The sequence below is a fragment of the Coptis chinensis genome, chromosome 6 (genome assembly GCF_015680905.1).
Source record: "Coptis chinensis isolate HL-2020 chromosome 6, ASM1568090v1, whole genome shotgun sequence".
Classification (NCBI taxonomy): Eukaryota; Viridiplantae; Streptophyta; class Magnoliopsida; order Ranunculales; family Ranunculaceae; genus Coptis; species Coptis chinensis.
The window spans coordinates 32,197,085-32,217,772 of record NC_141461.1 but is presented as its reverse complement, the minus strand read 5'-3'; the positions used below and the strand labels follow the sequence as shown (position 1 = coordinate 32,217,772).

General features: G+C 37.3%; 1 non-coding gene across 1 annotated transcript; it reads right to left on the bottom strand.

Moving 5' to 3' along the window:
* Positions 1 to 14,773: 14,773 nt before the first annotated feature.
* On the bottom strand, positions 14,774 to 14,846 carry TRNAA-CGC (transfer RNA alanine (anticodon CGC)). Its single transcript has one exon. It is a non-coding gene; the product is annotated as a tRNA-Ala (tRNA).
* Positions 14,847 to 20,688: the final 5,842 nt, after the last annotated feature.

The window sequence follows — 20,688 nt, the reverse complement described above, 5'->3', positions numbered from 1 at the left end:
GAACGTTGGACCCCCAGGTTCTCAAGATCAAAGTTATATTCCACAGACAAGTCAAGCTTCACAGTTGGTTCCTCAACAACAATTTTACTCTCAACAAAATTCCAATACGAGCGAAGAGTTAGTGCCAGATCCTAGGAGAAATTATGCCGCACCTGCTAACCTGGAGAATGCAATTACTTTGCTATCACAAAAAAATCAGAAGTTTGAAAGTGTTTTAGAGGTTCTTGCACAATCTCAGCTCAATCTCCAGCAATCTCAGGCAAGTCAATGTTCTAGAATGGAGTCTCTAGAGACTAAGGTCGACCAACTCACCACTGCTTTATTTGTAAAAACACAAGCCACTCAACCTAGCTTATTGGAACCAATATCGAGGAGTGAAGATGTATGCCACATTGGGACAACTTCTAGTACTGATCAACTCCATGATCATGTCAACTCAGTTACTACTCTCAGATCAGGATTGAAGATAGACAACAAGGTTGACTTACCTTCTCATGATGACATTGCTACAGAGCAATCAGTCAAGATTTCAAATGAAGTTCAAAAGAAAGTAGGGGAAATCCTTTCCACTCCCATTTGTCAAGATGACCAAGATAAGATATGCAAGAATGCCAAAGAGAAAGAAAAGCAGACACATTCTGATGTGTTTGTACCAAAGACACCTTTTCCTATGTTTTTTGCTCAAAGCAAAAAGGACAAGCAATTTTTAAAGATGAAGGAGGCATTTGAGAAAGATAACATCAATATCCCCTTTCTTAAAGCGATCAAGCAGTTGCCATCATATGCCAAATTCTTAAAGGATGCATGCAACATAAAGAGAAGTACTCATGTTCCAAAGCGAGCATTTCTAGCTGGGCAAACAACATCTATTATCTATCAGCAAGCTCCAGTCAAGCTCAAAGATCCAGGAAGTCCTACAATATCATGCAAGATAGGAGAAAAAATCATGGGTAATGCTCTTTTAGACCTTGGTGCTAGTGTTAATCTCTTGCCATATTATGTGTACCAAGCGTTGGGCCAGGAGAACGTAAAGCCTACAAAAGTGAAATTAAAGTTAGTTGACCGTTCTACCAAGATTCCCAGAGGCATAGTTGAGGATGTTCTTGTTAAAGTAGCCGATTTCTACTATCCAGTGGATTTCATTGTGATAGACACCCAGGAGGCCTTTGATAAAATTCCAATTATTCTAGGCCGACCTTTCCTCGCTACCGCAAAAGCTTTGATAAATTGTCACAACGGTGAAATGAAGATCAACTTTGGTAAAATGTCCATGGACATAAATATCTTTCACCTGTTGCATAAGGATTGTGATGACACCGAAGGTGGAGAGGTGTACTTCCTTGATAGCATGATACAAGAATCCTTCCCATTCGAAGATACAATTGAGAGTGCTCAATCTATAAAAAACTATGATGAACCTGAGAACCCCACCAGAGAGGCGTTGCTAGCCATGTTCTTGGAATCTTTACAGAAAATTCAAGATTTAAGTGAGCATAATGGAAAATTGGCAGAGAGAGTATCATACCTTGAGAAGATGAACTTTACATTTCAGGATGAACAACAGACTTCTGCCCAAAAAAATCAGTTACTAGAGAATCAGCTTAAAGAAGTTTTGGAAAAACAACAGAATCTAGAAACTGAAATGAGTCTTCTGAAGTAGAAAGTGGACCATATTGATAAGAAGCATTGTACTGTTGAAGCCTCTTCTACACCATCATTGTCTGAACGAGAGAAGTATGTGAACCAATCAACCGCCCACCCTGAGCGCAGTCAGCTAGACATCCATTATCATCACTGTGGTGGTAAAGGGCACATCAGATACTATTGTCCTATTAGAAAGAAAGATTTTCGTCAATCTTCTACACAGATGAACCATAAGGCCTATCACACAATCATCAGACCTGAAATAGTTCAAGGTAGAGAAGCAACTTCACCAGCAATCTTTCCAGCATATCAAGGAGTATTTTTGATAAACCACAAGGTGAGACATCCTCGTCCTCCAAACAATCGTCATATTTGGGTAAGAAAATCTGATCTCCTCACTCCAAATTGATAATGCATGATATATAGTCTTAGGGATCTGACTTAAAAAGACCTAACAAAAAAAAATCTTGGTAAAAGGAAATGTTCTTATTTTTGGGATTAATTTTGATATTCGGCATCAATGGTAACATCTTCCTTTTTTCTCATTCATTTCATTTACTTAATTTCTATACATTGAGGACAATGCATATGTTAAGTTGGGGGAAGGTGTACTTAAGAAATGAATTTCAAAAATTAGTTTTCAAAAACAAAAATAGTTTTGTTTCTATATCAGTAGCATAAGAAAAATGAATTTTAATGATGAGTCTGGGATATAGATTCTATACTGCTTAGTGTTGAGTTTGATAGATAGTTGATATTGTTGATTTCATTACCACTTAGACTATTTATTATGCTCAGACATAGTTCTTGTTGATAGAACTCTTTATCAAGGCACCACCATAATACTTGGTCAGTTTTGTGTACTTTTGCTAGAAGAGAGATTTAAACCCCTAGTAAACTGGAAGTAGAACTTTTAGACTTAGCCCGTGAGACTTGAGCTTTATACCCATTCTTTAGAGAGTTCTTACGAAAAATCCGAGTCTTAGTGACTCAACATCTTTCAGTTCTTTATGTCGTTGTAATATAGTCTCATTATTCTTTGATTTGGTTAATCACGAAGTGACAACAACTGGGGAGATAGCCATTAGGTCTTGTAGTCTATTCAAAACAGAGTATCATACTGATAAGTCAAGTAGTGAACCCATTCAGTCTTTATCCCACTTAGTAGGACCATCATGTTAAACCCTTTTGAGCCTTACAATAAGCCATTTTCTTTCATAAAACCTTTTCCCTTTACCCAACTCCAGACAAGGAGTATAGCCAAAAACCTTTATCAGCTATACCCATATGTTTCTGAGAATACGAGGGGCACAAAGAGGAAAAAATAGCACAAATGGAAGATTACAAGGAAATACCAGAGAGATACAATGAAGACCATCATTCTGTTCTAAGTGAAAGAAGCTAGTGGAAAACAAGCATATCCAGTACTAATCAAGGATATACCACTGAGCTAAAAAAAAAAGTTAAAACAGAATGGATGGAAAAGCTAAGACAAAAAGGAAGAATTTTTCTCAAGCAATCAGAATTTGAAAAAATCTTCCAAATAATGAAGCAAAACCCTTAGTGTTTTTGAGAAACAACCTTTGAATCCTTTTTACCTTTCCTTCATAAACCAATACCCAAGCCAAGTTACAACCCATGACTTATCATTACAGTATGGTACGAAGTCTAGAATAGGTGAGAGGATGCTAAAGTGAAGGACCCGACACTTCATATATGATTAACATTCTTTCCATGAGACTAATTTCATCCAGAAGTCCATTTTTCAAGGTAGTATGTGGGATGTTCGTATTCATTATTCTTTTCCCCCACATACATGAGGTAAAATAGTAGACCATCTTCTGAGAGATTCTTTTCTGAGAGTATGACCGGTGAGAATTGAAAGTCGAGATTATCTACGTATGGTAAACTAGGGATTCCGTTAGTTGGATAGGAGAGTATATGAGATTGACTAAGTACACACATAAGCCTTGATTGAGAATTTTGTCAATTTTTACTATCTTCCATCATAATTTATGAGTCTTTGCAGCAATGTAGTTAGCAATGGAGACTGTCTATTGGAGTAAACACTAAGTGGGTAAGGAATTTCTCTCTCTGAAAAATACTATCATTCTTGAACATGCTATTGATTGATTTTGTGGGTATATCACCTGAAAACCCTCACGAGTCGTCCTTTTTGGGGAACTTAAAGGTTTAAAACCTTGTTGCATATGGTAAATGCAATCGCGATGCCTGCGAAAGTGAGTTAGGATTTTATTTTTGTTATTAAGATGTGATTTTGATCACTTATCTATTTTTTTTATCTTATTTGCTAAGAGACTAGCAAAAGGCTAGTTGGGAGTTGTGATAAGTGTTCAAAAAGTGCTATTTAACCCTCGATTATACCTCTTGTTTAGCCATCTTAGTGGACTAATAGTATTTGTAAGTTATGTTTTATGATTCTATAGGTCAAAGAGAGAGTTTTGTGGAATATTAGAGAATAAGGGGTAAAACGGAGAAATTCGGAGCATTAAGGATCACATGGGAAGCCCGTGGACAATCATGGAGAAGGCCAAGGAATTGGAGCTATTAAAGATGTGACTTAGACCTATTTTAAAGCTTATTTGGAAGCCCAAGGCCAAAGAATTCATTGCTTGGATTAAAGCCCGCAAAAGAGGATAGAAAGACAAAGCAAAAGAGGCAAAATAGGCGTATGCGTCTCGGACGCATGGATCAAGCTTCCAGACGCATTGATCACGTCTGAGACGCATGAATAGTACATCCAGACGCATGGATCGACACTGTAGCCAATTTCTTCTCAATTTTAGAGACAAAGTTGGACTTTGAAAGAAGTCTATTTGTATTAGGAAACAAATGACAGTTTGGAATGCTTCTAGAGCTCATTGTAACCTCTATAAATAGAGGACCTAAGTGCCTCATGTAATTGGTTAATTCACTTATACTCTTGTCTTCAAAACTTGAGGCAGAGAGAGATTAATAATAAAATATCGGTTTGAACTAGATGAGTCTTAATAAATTAGTCTTTCTAGAATTATGTTCTTCGACTCTTCTTCTTCTCGTTCTTCGTGTTCTTCCTTCTTTATGGAAGGTTAATCTTCTCCTTCAAGGGAGAAGATGAAGCCGGTGCTTAAGGTTTAATGATTTTTTTGGTTCATGGTGTTCTTCAATCAGGTTAGTTCTTTATATTTTTAGTTATTAGTTCCATTGCCCAGACCAGGGGATGGAAGTATAGATTAAGGTTTTTATTTATTGCAATTGAATATCATGCTAGTTTAGGGTTGTATTTATTGCAATTGAATATTTGTTAGTAACATGCTTTTATTTATTGCAATTGAATACAATGCTAGAATAGGATTTTATTTATTGTAATTGAATATTATACTATTATTCTCTACTTTTCTTCTAGTTGTGTAGTTTTTAGAGTAAGGGAAGTATTCATTGTGTTTGCCTTAGATGGTGATTTATTAAATAGCTGCCCAAGCTCACATAAAAGGAAAGAAGATACTAGTAACATGAACATAGGAACAACCTTAAGTAAAGTAATTCGTTAACGATATTTCATCCAAGAGGGCATCGGCACACGCTCGATTGCCTAATTGTAGTCTACTTGTGAGAACAACCATGAAGCAAAATGTCATTGAATCAAAAGTATTGGTGGATTCCAATCTCTTGAATTCCCTTTCTTATAAATTCTCAATAGTTTAGTTTAGTTTAGTTTAGTTTAGTTTAGTTTAAGAATCTATAATATCTATAATCATAGTTTTTAATCCCTCAAACCCCCTTTCCAATTTTGTCCTTTATATAAACATACACTTAAAAGTGGAACGATACCCTACTCATCATTTACTTATTGAGGGATAATTAGGTTTTGATACCCTTCTATTTTGTTCAACGACCATACACCATCTACATCATCTATCCATATCCCACATCTCATCTACACACAAAAAGAGCTTACCACTGGGCGTGGGGTGCGTTCCACCTATGCTTGGGTAGGGCGCTGGGTGCACCTTTGTGATTTTCGATTTCTAAGCACTTGGGTGCAGGGCGCGCTCACTTTGTGCCTGGGATGGGCGCGTGTCGCACTCAGGATGAAAACTGGAATTCTAGTGTTGTGGGCGCAGGTCGCACTCAACTCAGGGCTTGGTAGGGCACGGGTCGTGCTATGATGAAATTAAATGTCGATTATTGCCTAGGCGGTGTAGCGCTCCATCAGGCAGCGCTCCAAAAGCTGGCGATAGTGCTAAAATAGATAAGAAAGATGGGAATCGTGGGAGTGAAAGGTGAGAGATGAAAGTGAGGTGTAGTGTGGGTTTTGAGTGTAGAATGAATGAAGTTTTTATAGGTTTTAAGTTGCTAAAACGAATCGGGAAGTTACCAAAAAGTTTTAAGGGAATTGCCGAAAACAAAAAATTTTCAAAACTGAAAATGGAAACAACCCATATTCTCTATTCCAAAACAAACCTAATATCTTTTAGGTTGAATTTAAGATAGAAACTACCTAACTCATCAAGATTTCATCCTATCACAATATCTATTCATAACCATGCCCATATCGGCAATATTCCCAACAATCATCGCAAAATTATATAATAAATTTGTGGATCATATAAAAATCATGCTAAACTAACTAATACCACCCCCAAACAATTAGGGAAGGTGGGATTAACAATAAAACAATACATAATTTGAAAAGAACCATATTATATTAAAAAATGAAATTAGAACAACATTTTAACTACCGAATTTAAATTTAATTACTGAATTTTAAAAAACTTAATATCCAAACTAATAAAAATAATAAAAACAACTAAATAACATCGAAACACCAAATTTTTTGAAACACCTAGACACGTGATGAAGATGGACCCTGAGATGGAGATTAGGCCTGGGATGAAGAAGGGCCCGAGCCATCCGTCCTTTGACGACGACGCTCATGCCTCTCAGACTCATCTGAAACAGAACCCTCCAGGGGTGGCATGCATCGTAGAATCTCTACTTGGAACAGGCGTTGTGCTTCCATTGTTGCTTTCATCTCTGCATATTGTGCATTGTGACGCTGAAGGAGTGTCTCCATGTTACGCAAGAGATCCTCCTGACCTTTTTCGAGGTTTTCAAAACTCGTCTGAAGGTTCTTTTGTTTATTTCGAATTATAATCTGCCTATCCCGTACATCTTCACAAATAGCATAAATGCAATGCACGCCAGTATGCAACACTGACATCCATTCTGACTCAGATGTACACTTTTCCAAGGCATCTTCATCCAAACATGTCATGTCCTCCATTTCCTCATCCGAATCAACTACCCTATCCTCCGGCAATATCCAAGTCTTTTGGATGCACTCCGTATAAATAATTTTATTTGAATACAATTTCAACATAGTCCGCTCAGTTCTTGGTTTCCCAATGACGTTCTTACCAATCCACTGAGCTACAGCCAGTTGGTTAGTTCGCAGAGATGATTGTCAAGCACAATGAGAATTCAGATTGTATTGACCTTCCATGAGAGTGTCACTCATCAATACAGGAACTCCAGTATACTGAGATTCCTATACGGTGGCATCGAGGTGGCGTTCAGGCGTAATGCCTAGAATCTCAGCCAACTTCTCTCTCGATAATTCTCTCCTAACCCCAGCCACCTTCATGAAAAAATTTTGACCATCTAACTCTCTCTTCTTATAGAATTGTTCGACCAAATCGGAGTGGTAGAAATTATTTTATGAGTACCACAACCTATTCCAATTCCTCCTAATCATCTCGTCACGAAAAAATGGCGTGAAGCGGTCGACCGTAAAAGCTTGTTCCGGCAGAATTTTTCGTCTTAGAGCCATTGAAAGTTTTGAATTAATTTGGGGGTTTGTATGTGGGTAGGAAACGATGTGAAACAACCCAACTTAAAAAAAACGATGGTGGTGGGAGTGTTGTTGCGTAGCAGTTCAAATATTTTGTGGTTTTTCTCTAATCTTCGGTGTTGGGGATGGTGGTGGGAGTGTTTTGGGTAAGTTTTTGAATTTGGGCGTGGTTGTATTTAGGTTTTCTTTTTTTTTTTTTTTTTTTTTTTTTTTTTTTTTTTTTATTTTAGGTTATGGTTTTGAATTTGGTAATGGTGGTTTTGGAAGGTGAAATCGCGACTGTTATGTTGAAGATGGAGACGCACGTGCGTTGCACGTGTGCGCGAGATTGGGCCCAAGCCCAATTTGATTTTTTGATTTTTTGCGCAACTTCAAACTAAATTTGCCACTTCGTTACCGGTCCGATTTTTACGAATGAGCTATGGAAATGATCAAGAGAGAATTTCCAATCCAATGATCTATAAAACACTCTATTCCGACTATGGATGACATATAAGAAGATGGAAAAAGCCTCAGAGTGCGGGCGTGACGTAAGTTATGCAAACGAATGAACTCTAATTTCATAGATAATGTCAACCCAAATCGAAATACAATTAAACGGCCTACGCAACATAAATGAAAAGTTGAACAATCCAGTACATAAACGAACACCCCACCCCCAAACAATTTTTTGGCAACGAAGTTTAGAAAATTTGGTTTAAAAGCGGGTCTTTTAAAGTCAGATTCCCGAGACTTCCTAAATTACTATTTTTATGATTTTAACAATTTTTATTTTTTTATGAATAAGATTTAATATAAGAAAAACAATAAAGCAATAAATGTATAATTCACACCATAGAAGAACATGACTCAAAATCCGAGAAAACATGCAAGAGTGGAAAACGTGAATTATGTTTAACGTGGGCTTAGGATCCGGTACTTACAGCTACACACTCCATAAATAGGGCCCGGTTACCTGAGTGGTGCACTTACCAATATATAGAATTGTAAGGAAGGACACCAAACAACAAAATGAGCCGTTTATAGTCAGATACTCGAGACTTTAACAAATATACCCTTCAGTTTTCCGTATATCAACAACCTAAAGAGTTGGGGGTCTTTCCGTAAATAAATAACATGGAATGCACTCCCAAACAGAATCAAGCCCCAAGATTCTCTACGACGCAACTTATTGAAATGAAGGCGAAGTCTGATGGATCTAGAATATAACCGTGCATGCACTTTCTTTTTCACCTTTGAACGAGAGGATGTCCAAGTGAATGATAGTGAGAAAATGGATGTTTGTGGAAGATATGGTGGATATGGATGAATTTTAAACGTAAGGAATGGAAGAAATGAGAATGTAGATTTGGCACAAAACTCATTCATGGTGTAGGTGGGAACTGTCTCAATTCTGAAAATGAAGGTGTCAAGTGCCTTTCCCTTGGGAATTATTTCTGTATTAAGAGGATTTAGAAAATCATTAAGTACAGAAGAAACAAAAAGGTCAAGCGCAAACTCCAGGTTCCTTTGAAAGGGTGGAAGGTGTGGAATATTGGTGAGGGAAGATGAATGAGTGTCAGCTAGAGCTCTCATGTCTAGATCATTAGAAGCCTTGAGATATGTCAGACATTTCTCAATAGGTGGGTCAAAAGAATCACTGGGATAGAGGGTGAAAAATTTATCTTCCGTCATAGCGTCAAGGGATAAATGGATGTTGGCATGGTGGGACTCACGAGGTGGCAGGAAAGAGTTGCAAAAGAGTTGAAGGAAATCTTCCTCAATTTCCTCTACGTCCAAAGAGTATTTGTTGAAGTTGGAACTTCCAAAGGAAAGGAATTTGTGCATCTGGTCATTCGGAAATGTGGTTTTGAAATAATCATGAGCTAAGCTCTCGATCATGCTAACCTCTCCATCGATATTCGTATAAGGTAACTGTTTGATCATTTTAAAAACGTTAACCGCAACGGAAAGATGGCCAAAAGACAAGGACATCGAACCATCGCGGCAGTTTATAAGCACATTGGCAGTTGCCAAGAAAGGGCACCCTAAAATGATCGGAACAGAATCGTTAGCGACTTTTGTATCAAGGATAACAAAATCTGCAGGATAGTAGAAATCTTGAACCTTAACCAGCACGTTTTCCACTACACCCTTAGGATACTTGATGAACCTATCAGCTAGTTGCAACGTCATTGTTATAGGTTGTATTTCCTGTAGACCTATTTGTTTATATAAATAATAAAGGAGTAAGTTAACACTCGCCCCGAGGTCTAATAAAGCAGTGGTCGTGTGAGTATCCCCTAAGGTGCATTGTACAGTAGGACGACCAGGGTCCTTGTACTTAACGATTCCATTGTGTTCCGTTAAAGTTGGAAACTATTCGGTTAAAAAGGCGTCTTTAGGAATCTTTGTCTTACGCCTAGTAATGCACAACTCTTTAAGAAACTTAGCATGGTGAGGTAACTTTTTAATCGCTTCAAGAAAAGGTAAGTTTATCGTTAGATTTTTAAAAACTTTCCTAATCTCGTCAAAATTTGTATCCTTGTTTAACATAGCTAATTTCTGAGGAAAAGATGGTTTCTCTCTATATTTAGCATATGGATCCACAGGATGGTTAACCTTGCTTTTCTGTTTCTTAGGATTTGGTTTAACTGGTACCTCTACAGGGGTAGGATCTTCAGTTTCTGTTTCGGTATATAGTGTAATATCTAGTGTAGGGACTACTAGTGGGGTAACTATAGACATAGTTACTTTGTTATCCACCACTCTGCCTGAACGGAGAGTGGTGATGGAATTTATCTCACCTACGTTTGCATTTTCGTTACTAGTATTATTGTTTACCTCAAAGGCTGTGTTTGGTGTTTTAGGATTAGGTATCGCTTGTCCTGGAAACACACCTTTAGGTTGTACTTTCTCTTGAGCTAACTACTATAAGGAAAGTTGGATGGCTTGTAAAATATGTTGTTGAGATTGCATAAAGGTATCAAAACGATCCGGTTGTGGAGTAGTATTTGCTACTGGTTGTGTGACAGGAACTATGTCACATTGATTATTAATGGGTGGATTTTGATAGTTATTATTTACTGGAACGATACCTCTATTAGTATTATAATTATTATTGTTATAATTATTATAATTACCCTGACCTTGTCCTTGTCATGGTTGAGCTTGGTTGTTATAATTATAATTACCCTAACCTTGTCCTTGCCTTGGTGGACCTTGGTTGTAATTGTTTGTTGGCCTAACATTTGGGTTAAACAACCTTGGAGGTTGTTGATTATTTCGCCAACGAAGTTGGGGTTTTGTCGCCAAGCTGCGTTAGGTTCGCTATTAATGGAACAAACATTATCTTGTTGTGATTGTTGTTGTTCATAGCGAAAGGACAATAGGAGTCGGGATGCTCTGGACTCAAATAGAAATTACATGGATTGGAGTTGACATTCATGATGGGGATAGGCGTTTGTTGAACAGAAATAGCCTCTACCTTTTTAGTTAGAGATTCGATTAAATTTTTAAGTTCCGGATCGGGTTTCATCTCAAACATACCAGCGACTTTAATTGTTGTAGAAGAACTACCGAAACGGGAGAAATCGTCACTACCCCCCCCCCCCCCCAGTTATTATTACGCTTAGTTTGATCTTTTAAAAATTTATAAGCCTCTGAGACTCCCTTACTTAGGAAATTATCCCCATTCATTATGTCAAGCACCTCCTTGTGGTGGTGTAACAGTCCCTTGAAAAAGGCACGAACTAGCGTGTCTTTTGCGAGGTTATGGTGTGGACACTCTATAAGTAGATTGGTGAAACGATTCCAAGCCTCTAAAAATGATTCATGAGGATTATGTTGAAAGAAATAAATATTGTAAAGCATTTCATCGGTCTTCAGTGGTGGGTAAAAATGTTCCATAAACAGTTGAACAAGTTTAGCCCACGAGTCCACAGAATTTGGCGCTTGGGCAATTAACCAAGACGCCGCCTTATCGGCTAAAGTGAAGGGAAATACCCTTAGTTTAATTTGTTCAGCACCAACCGTAGGATGGTGGAATGTAGTAAGGACTTGGTCAATCCTACGCATGTGCTGATAAGGCTTTTCATGGTCTAACCCATAAAAAACGGGTAACAAATTAAATATATTTGGGGGGATTCGGAAATCCCCCACTCTCAGTTGCCCCTCACAGATAATGATAATAGTAAAAATGATAGTTTTACTAATGAATAAAGCGATGAAACTCTAAACGCAAGTAAAACTAAAACTGAACTATACTCGTGATTATCAAAGATTTCTACTCTCGATACTATTGAAGTAGAGTTGGAATAGAAAATTCATTCCACTCCTAGTTCTTTAGCATTCAAGTTTCCTACGACTATCAATCCTACCAAAGTCAATGAGAGTTTTACGAATTATACTACGAAATGCTACGAAATACTAAAGTTTGAATCTAGAATAAGAATTAGGGGGGAATTTAATCCACCTTAAATCCAACTTAAAAAACTAGCATAGATTGTTGTAATCCAATTCTTACATTCTTACGGTAGGAATTGGTCGTTCTAATCCCTAATTATACATGGCATCTCTACCAATTCATAACTAGCATGTGAGGACGTCTACCCATTCTCATGGTGAATCAACGACCTTCTAAAGTGGAATAGACTCTTACAACGATTCTATACTACACAATCAAGTTTTCATCAAGGCTTCATCAAACCCCTCTAATGGAGGTTTAGCATTGATTCATCAAACTATCATTTCCATATGAAATTGAATAAGACATAATATAAAGATTCTAACTTTATTAAATTCAACTAAACAATAATTGAAATCTAAATTAACAACTAAGAAATCATTAACGACTAAGAATTGAAATTAGATCTAAGCAATTTTAAATAACAAAATCGAAATTATCAAGAACTAACTATTTTATTTATCTAATGAATGATAAACAATTATTCAATACTGAAATTAAAACAAGAATAACAACTAATTAATTAATTGAAAAACTAGATCTAGAACTAAGCTTTAATGGCTACTCTAATGGCTACTTTCTATCCTAAGCTAATTGATCCCTCAGAGCTAAGTCTTGTGTGTGGAAATGGAGGAGACCAGATCCACATTTTCATGCATGGGCTGAGGGTCCATGTTTTGGGCCGAAAAATCGAGCCCAAAGCCCAATTTCTTCAGTCCATAGGGCCCTTTTTAGCTGGTTTTGACTTCAATAGATTTTTCATCCACTTTTACTCCTCTGATTGGGTCAAGATTTAGACCATTGGAAATCTCTTTCCGAGCCGGTCGTTTTGACATAAGGTACGCCCAATTCTGAGGCCTGAGTCCAAAGATACGATCTTCGGAAGTTCTGTTGACTTTTGTGTGTTGTTTCTGCCCGTCTTGGCCTTTAATCCCAAAACTTCTTAGCAACCAACCCTTGCTCCTTTATATTGACAAAGTGGCACATTTCTGCACATAATTAACTTCAATGCCTGAAATACATAAAAGCACGCAATTAGCATTAACTCTTATTTATTACTCGCATAATTGGTCTAAAAGTATTATTGTTAAGGGGTTAAAGCTACAGTTTTGGGCTCTTATCAGATAACTACCCCATAATCTCGGGGAGCAAATGCATTACTAAAAACGTCAACGTCCTCTCCTAGTTCGTGAATTTCCAGGTCGCTCACACGAATATCATACGCATGTCTCAAATCACCAAAGATTTTCAGAGCTCGTTTATCTACTACCCTAGGAGGCAAACCACTAGAGGATGATGCAACCCTATCACCAGAATTGCTCGCCACCGCGACCACAAAATCAAAACCAACATCCTCTACCTCCTCACTCAATGAAGCATCTAGAATCTCCTCAGATCAAGTATCATGTGAATCAAACATACTTCCTCTTCTTACATAACTTACCAATAACAAACAATTACAACTAAAGCCTAGCGAACCCAACAAAACAACCAGCAAAGAAATGAAAAATGCAAAGAGAAAATGGCATAAACTAACATGTTCCTTTCGAACTCAAAGGGTGCAAATGAGGAACGCTTCAGTTCTCTAGGCATATATCACAAGCCATCGGTTCCTTTTCCAAAGCAATGCAATCATTTTGTCAAACCCTAATGTGCCACGTCTCCCCACAAAACAAGGCGGTTCAGTTGCAACCTTTCAAATCATCCGTACCACGTGCCATCTTAATTCTCTCACCAGATGGCTATCCGGTACTTAACGACCTGCTGAGATGGGGTTGTGTGAGGGATTAATATACACTTACAGTAAATATTAAGCACACGTCAACCACACCAAGATGATTGCATGTAGCCACACGTCCAAGTCGCTGATGATCAGTTCATACAGGTCAAGCGACCTCATCAACACCCCGAACACACTTCTCTAGAACGTCAAGCATCCAAAACGCTAAATCTAGCCAACATCCCAACGGCTAGTAACGTGTGTTACAGCTGGCATTATTAAGACTGGAGCTTCAACTACGCACACCATTACTCCACCGCAGGACGCCTTCATGGCTCATTAAATGTCATAAAGTCCAGAACTTAACCTGACGCGAGAGAAAAGGAGGCGTGGTCACCTTTGCCTATATAAAGAAGAGGAGGAACTACGTCTGACCTAATTCAAGTCCCCCAACAAAGAGAACTTGATACGTAGGCAGTTCGTCCAAACGAACTCGGTCATTTCAATCCGTCAAACCCTTTCTCCCCAAAGATTGTCTACATTAGTAAAGTTAACCAAAAATAACATTTACACTTATGATAACTGAATTATTTGGAAGTTGCAAAGTAAAAGCCAAAGGCAGGCCAGAAACAACCATATCAGGGAATTAGATTTGTAGTTCTAAATTAGTACAACTATGTCACAATTCGCATTACCCAACATATGAGTGGTAAATGCCCATCCAGTTATAATGGAACTAGAAAGCCTATTAGTTTCATTAAGCTTTAACAAAGTTATAGTAAGGCATTTCAAATATACTATCATAAACAACATATAAATGTTCAAAAATTGGTGGAAAACATATGAAAGCAATGACCATATCAAACAATTGCATATTTCATGTTAAATGACTGGCCACACTTTGACATACCTTTTGAGAAGAGAATGTAGAATTAACACTCGGACTTGATTAATAGATCACAATTAAAACTCCAAAACTTATATAGAATTCGTACAACATGATTAGGCAAGGTGAAGTTTCAATTTCTAGAAATGCAAAACTTATATAGAATTTGTACAACACTCGGGAAGGCAGGGGCAATGCAACGTGAATAATAAAACATCATGCAATTGGAGGTGCGGGGAATCGAACCCCGTGCCTCTCGCATGCGAAGCGAGCGCTCTACCATATGAGCTACACCCCCATTGCTGATTGTTGGGATTTTATTTACTTATAACTTTCTTGTAACACATCAGTGAGTTTTTTCAACGACATTAATAGCTTTTTTTTCGGTAAAGAACTATAATTATTTCAATACACGCCTTGGAGATCCATATTCAATCAAAATATTACATAAAAAAAAGTGGTCGTCTAAGCCACCAATATGAACAAAAGGGAGGTAAGTAGTTGTTTTGACTTTAGAACAGGGGAGACGACATCTCTAATAGGTGAAGGCACGGCTAGCCAGGTTTGATCTTCAGCAAGAGCATATGTAGCAACTCTATCTGCTGCATGATTGGCCTCACGATAGATCCATTTAATTATGGCATTTTGTAACATGATGCTAATAGATGCCGGCAATTCCTCAACCGCTTCTATCATACTCTTCATTAAGAATTGTGAATCTGTCTCGATTATTATGTCATGAAGTCCCAATTTGGAAATAGCCATTAAACCCCAACCTAACAGCACAAAATTCAGCAACAATGACAAAACACTTTATAAAAAAAAAATGGCAAAACAGAAACGAATGAATTGGTCCAAAAAATGCAAGAACACATCTCCCAAAACCGTATCTTAATATTACACCAGCACCACCAGGACCCGGATTTCCATTTGATGAACCATCTGTATTTAATTTAGGCCAGCCCATATATAGGAGGGCATTCACAAGAAATATTAATAGACTGATTCCTAAGAGGGAGTTTGAATAGTTTTCCCCTCTAATCGTTAAGTTTCCATATCTGCAACTAGTCTTTTAGCTTTGACAAGTTGGTGCACCGGATTCGGTTGATGTCCATTGAACTGCGTTTCTCGCGAGCTAAATGTGCCAGAGAATGCTGCCAATAACCGTGTCTAGCTCTTCATGATGCAAAGTTATAATCTTATTGTGAAGAGTAATCAGCCATGTCTTGAGTGATATGGCAGTAACATCTTCCACCAAAATATGAATATGAACGTACACCAAACCATAAAGCTCAAGAGAAAGGGCAATTAACAAACAAATGACACTGGATTTCCACTTCTCCAAATAAATAACAAGGAGGGTCAGTCCGGAAGTGTCGTGTCAGTAGGAAGTCAGCAGTCGGAACAACTTCATTGAGACATTGCCAAAGAATAACTGATTCTAAATGCAAACTCTTGAGTTGGCTTGCTAAATCAATTGTACATGGTAATATGAGTCCCGCATTAATATATGTCTTGAACATTCTTCCATACTAAGTAAGAGACCCACACATCTATTTGATCTGCATCCTCGTGCAGAGCACTTGAAAGGCGGTTTACATCATGATCATGGAAAATGGAGAGACTGAACTTTTTTATACTAGAACAGTTGGAAACAAGCAGAACAGCTTCAACAAATTTTCTAAATTCTTCTCTTTTATATTCTCTTGTATCTTGACTTATCCAAAGTTCTTTGTGTTGGAGTTATCCCTCACATGAGGAGAAAAGGAGCTCTGCTTGCGTGCAGAAGCCTGAACGCGACCCGCGGTCAGAATAGGCTTGCTTAAGGCGCGACATGCGCTCATGCCTTGGTCGACCTCCAGGCACTTCAGCGCGACTCGCGCTTGACTTGGCCTTGCCCAAGGCGTGCCCCGCGCCCATGCCTATTTTCGCAGAATTCTATTTTTGTGGACCGCGAGTTTGCAATAAAGGTTGGGGTTTTTGGCAAAACCTAACACTCAAGAGAGGCACGAAAATACACAAGAACAAAGAGAGAAACCCAATCTTGAAAGCAATCAAGATTGATAGATAACCTTTACAGAGAGACAAGTCTATAAAGAGAAAAGAGTGATCTAGTAAGGTGAGAGACTGTAAGGAGTGATTGTAATCTTCCTTCCCACTTTATATAAGGACTAGCTCTTGTGGAAATAGACATCATTGGCCGAACCACGGTATATCTTTGTGTTGTGGTTTGCTTTTACTGCTTTACATTATTTTCTGTTGTTAATAGTTGTTTAGCGTGTTGGGCATGTTAGTTTGGTTGTAGGAAATATTGAGATTGTTGTCTGAAGTTGTTATTGTTCAAATACAAGTTATCTGGGTAGTGGGGAATCCATTGGTATTGGTTTAAACCCCAACACTTTGTCGAAGTTTAGGTTCAAAAGAGATAACCATGCACAGTTCCAATTACTTGAAATAAGCCTACCTCGAACTACTTCTTCCATGTTTAGAGGAGAAGATTTAATAGAGTAGTTCTTCTGGTCTTCTGCTTCAGTCTACATTAGTCTTCTTCATTTCCTTCTTGTTATTGGCTGACTTCAGCAACTTTCTACTTGAACATGGTTGTGATTTTCGCTCCATAGTTATAAATTGAGTGCAAAAGAAAATACAGTGACAAACATTTACCTATTTAACCACTAGTATAAAGCTGGACAACCGAAGAAGAGGGGAAGGGAGAGGAAGTAGAGTGAACAATACCTGAATAAAACAAGTCATACCAATAAAAATTACTTATCATAAAAACAAAACAAAGAAAGTTAGAAACTACATATAAATGCAATCTTCTCCCATATAACCAAAACAAGATATACTATGCATCTAACACAGCATCACCTGCAATGAAAAAATGGAAGAGTAAAAGCTATATTAATAGTATGTTTGATTGTTTCCAATAAAATCAATAGAAAATGGAAACTCATAGAATCACTCAGAATTCAAATTCCAGGAAACCAGAGTCCTAGAACTGTTTGGTAACCAAGAGAAATGGGTGGATTGATAAGTGCTCAAAAAGTACATTTTAATCCTCGATTATACCTCTTGTTTAGCCATCTTAGTGGACTAATAGTGTTTATAAGTCGTGTTTTATGATTCTACAGGTGAAAAAGAGAGTTTTGTGGAATATTAGAGAAAAAGGGGTAAAACGAAGCAATTTGGAGCATTAAGGATCACATGGGAAGCCCGTGGATAAGGCCAAGGAATTGAAGTTATTGAAGATGCGACTTGGACCTATTTTAAAGCCTATTTGGAAGCCCAAGGCCAAAGGATTCGTTGCTTGGACCAAAGCCCGCAAAAGAGGATAGAAGGATAGAGCAAAAGAGAGAAAATAGACTTCCACGTCTGGGACGCATGGATCATGCGTCTAGATGCAATGCTCACGTCTGAGATGCAAGGATCGTGCGTCCAGATGCATGAAACAACACTGTAGCCACTTCCTTCTCAATTTTGGAGACGAAGTTGGACTCTGAAAGAAGTTGATTTGTATTAGAAAACAAATGGCGGTTTGTAATGCTTCTAGAACTCATTGTAACCCCTATAAATAGAGGACCTAAGTTCCTCATGTAATGGGCCAATTCACCTATACTCTTGTCTCTAGAACATGAGGCAGAGAGAGATTAATAATAAAAGATTCGGTTTTAACTAGTCGAGTCTTAATAAATTAATCTTTCTAGTCTTATGTTCTTCGACTCTTCTTTTTCTCGTTCTTTGTATTCTTCCTTCTTTATGGGAAGGCTAATCTTCTCCTTCAATGGAGGAGATGAAGCCGGTGCTTAAGATTTGATGATTCTTTTAGTTCGTGGTGTTCTCCAATCAAGTGAGTTCTTTATGTTTGTTTAGTTATTAGTTCCATTGCCCAGACCAGGGGATGGAAGTATAGATTAAGGTTTTTATTTATTGCAATCGAATATCATGCTAGTTTAGGGTTTTATTTATTGCAATTGAATATTTGCTAGTGACATGCATTTATTTATTACAATTGAATATAATGCTAGAATAGGGTTTTATTTATTGTAATTGAATATTATACTATTATTCTCTACTTTTCTTCTAATTGTGTAGTGTTTTAGAGTAAGAGAAGTATTCCTTGTGTTTGCCTTAGATGGTAATTCAATTAATAGGTGCCCAAGCTCACATAAAAGGAAAGAATATATTAATAGCATAAACATAGGAACAACCTTAAGTAGAGTTATTTAGTTAATCGATGTTTTAGATCAAGAGGGCATTGGCACTCATTTCGATTACTAATTAATTGTAGTATACTTGTGAGAACAACCATGAAGCAAAAGGTCACAGATCAAAGGTATCGGTGGATTCTAATCTCTTGAATTCTCTTTTTATAAATTCTCAATAGTTTAGTTAGTTTAGTTTAGTTTACCATTAGAATCTGCAATATCTATAATAATAGTTTTTAATCCCTCAAACCCCCTTTCCAGTCTTGTCCTTTATATAAACATACACTTAAAAGTAAAACGATATTCTACTCATCCTTTACTTATTGAGGGATAATTAGGTTTTGATACTCTTCTATTTTGTTCAACGACCATCATCTATCTACATCATCCATATACTATCTAATAAACACAAAAAGGAGCGTGTGTCATGGATATGGATGATGCTATGCTGATGAAATGAAATCGGTGAAAAGAGTAGGCCTTACTGATGTATATTTCTTCTCTCCCTTCCAACTATATCCTGGACCTGGAGGCAAGGGGGAATAGGAATATTTTTCCAAATCCAACTTTGGGACAGAATTGTTCAGATGTTCTCCCACTTTTTGCATCCAAAGTCCAAACCGTGACGGAAATTCTCCCAGTTCTTGCTATCCAAGCATACCATGATTTTCTAAAGGGCAGGGCACCGTCTAACAGACTATGACGCTCGTGAATTTTGAATTATAGGACAATTACTAGCTTTTATCATGTATTATGCTTTTCTCTTCAAATTATGAAACTAAACCTAATCTTAGCAAGTCTTACTGTAAGGCTACGTATGCTTAATATCAAAGATCATTTCATACGAATTTCGGTTTCACTTATCTACAACATAATATATACTATTATAAGATTAAACCTTTTTCCCCATAAACTACTTGAAACTTAATGTCAAGCCCAAGAATCTGATTTTTTAGGGTTTTGACGAATCTTACACTCCGACATCCAGAACGAATCCAATGCATTAATAAAGAACACCACTCAACAAAATAAGATCTATGTTTAGAGGAAAGTTTGACTAATCATTAGGTCATACTGTGTCACACACACACACACCATCGAACTTGAAACATTTGATAGTGAGGTTAAGTGACAGATTGAAACATGTTTGTTCAAGTAGAATCAAGCATTTCTATTAATAAAACAAGAAAATGGGTAAATGCAGTAATCGAAGTAGTAACCACTTAAAAATGAAAAGAATGAGTGGAGAATCTTTTTTAGACTTCTTGAGAACCTCTAAACAAAATTTCATATACCCGTCAAATGATGAAGAGAATGGGACACAATGAGGGAGACACATTAGAGTGTTGTGAAACCCCAATATATGCTCAATTTTGGCAACAAAGTATGAAAACAATCATTTCCTTTTCCTACTAATTTAATAGCTTGTTTAGATAGTAAACACCGAGTGAAATAATGGGACGTCAAAAAAGTTTAGACAGTAAACTGCTATTTACATCATATCGCATGTGATATACTTTAATTTTTTGATATTTTGCGATGTCCAATACGGACCGACGTAGTATCCGTGTCAATGTAACTTAGGAAAATTAAGCATCCTAAGCTAAATCCGAGTCAATTACTTTAAGAATTACAAGTACATCAGGGAACCATAAGAATTAACTTAGTAATAATCCATTAAATTGAATGTAAGATATATTGGATGATAAATAAATAAAAGAACATGTTAAGTTATCTATTAGAAGAGATCAATACTTACAAAATTAAAGAACATGATTGGACATACTCGTTACAAGAAATAATTGCCAGCTGATGTACCATGATAACTAAAGCTCATTCGTCACAACAGGTCATACAGAGCATTATTGACAACAACAGTCCCAACCAGAAAATATCATCCGCAACTCACCCTTACAACAAGAGATTATGAAG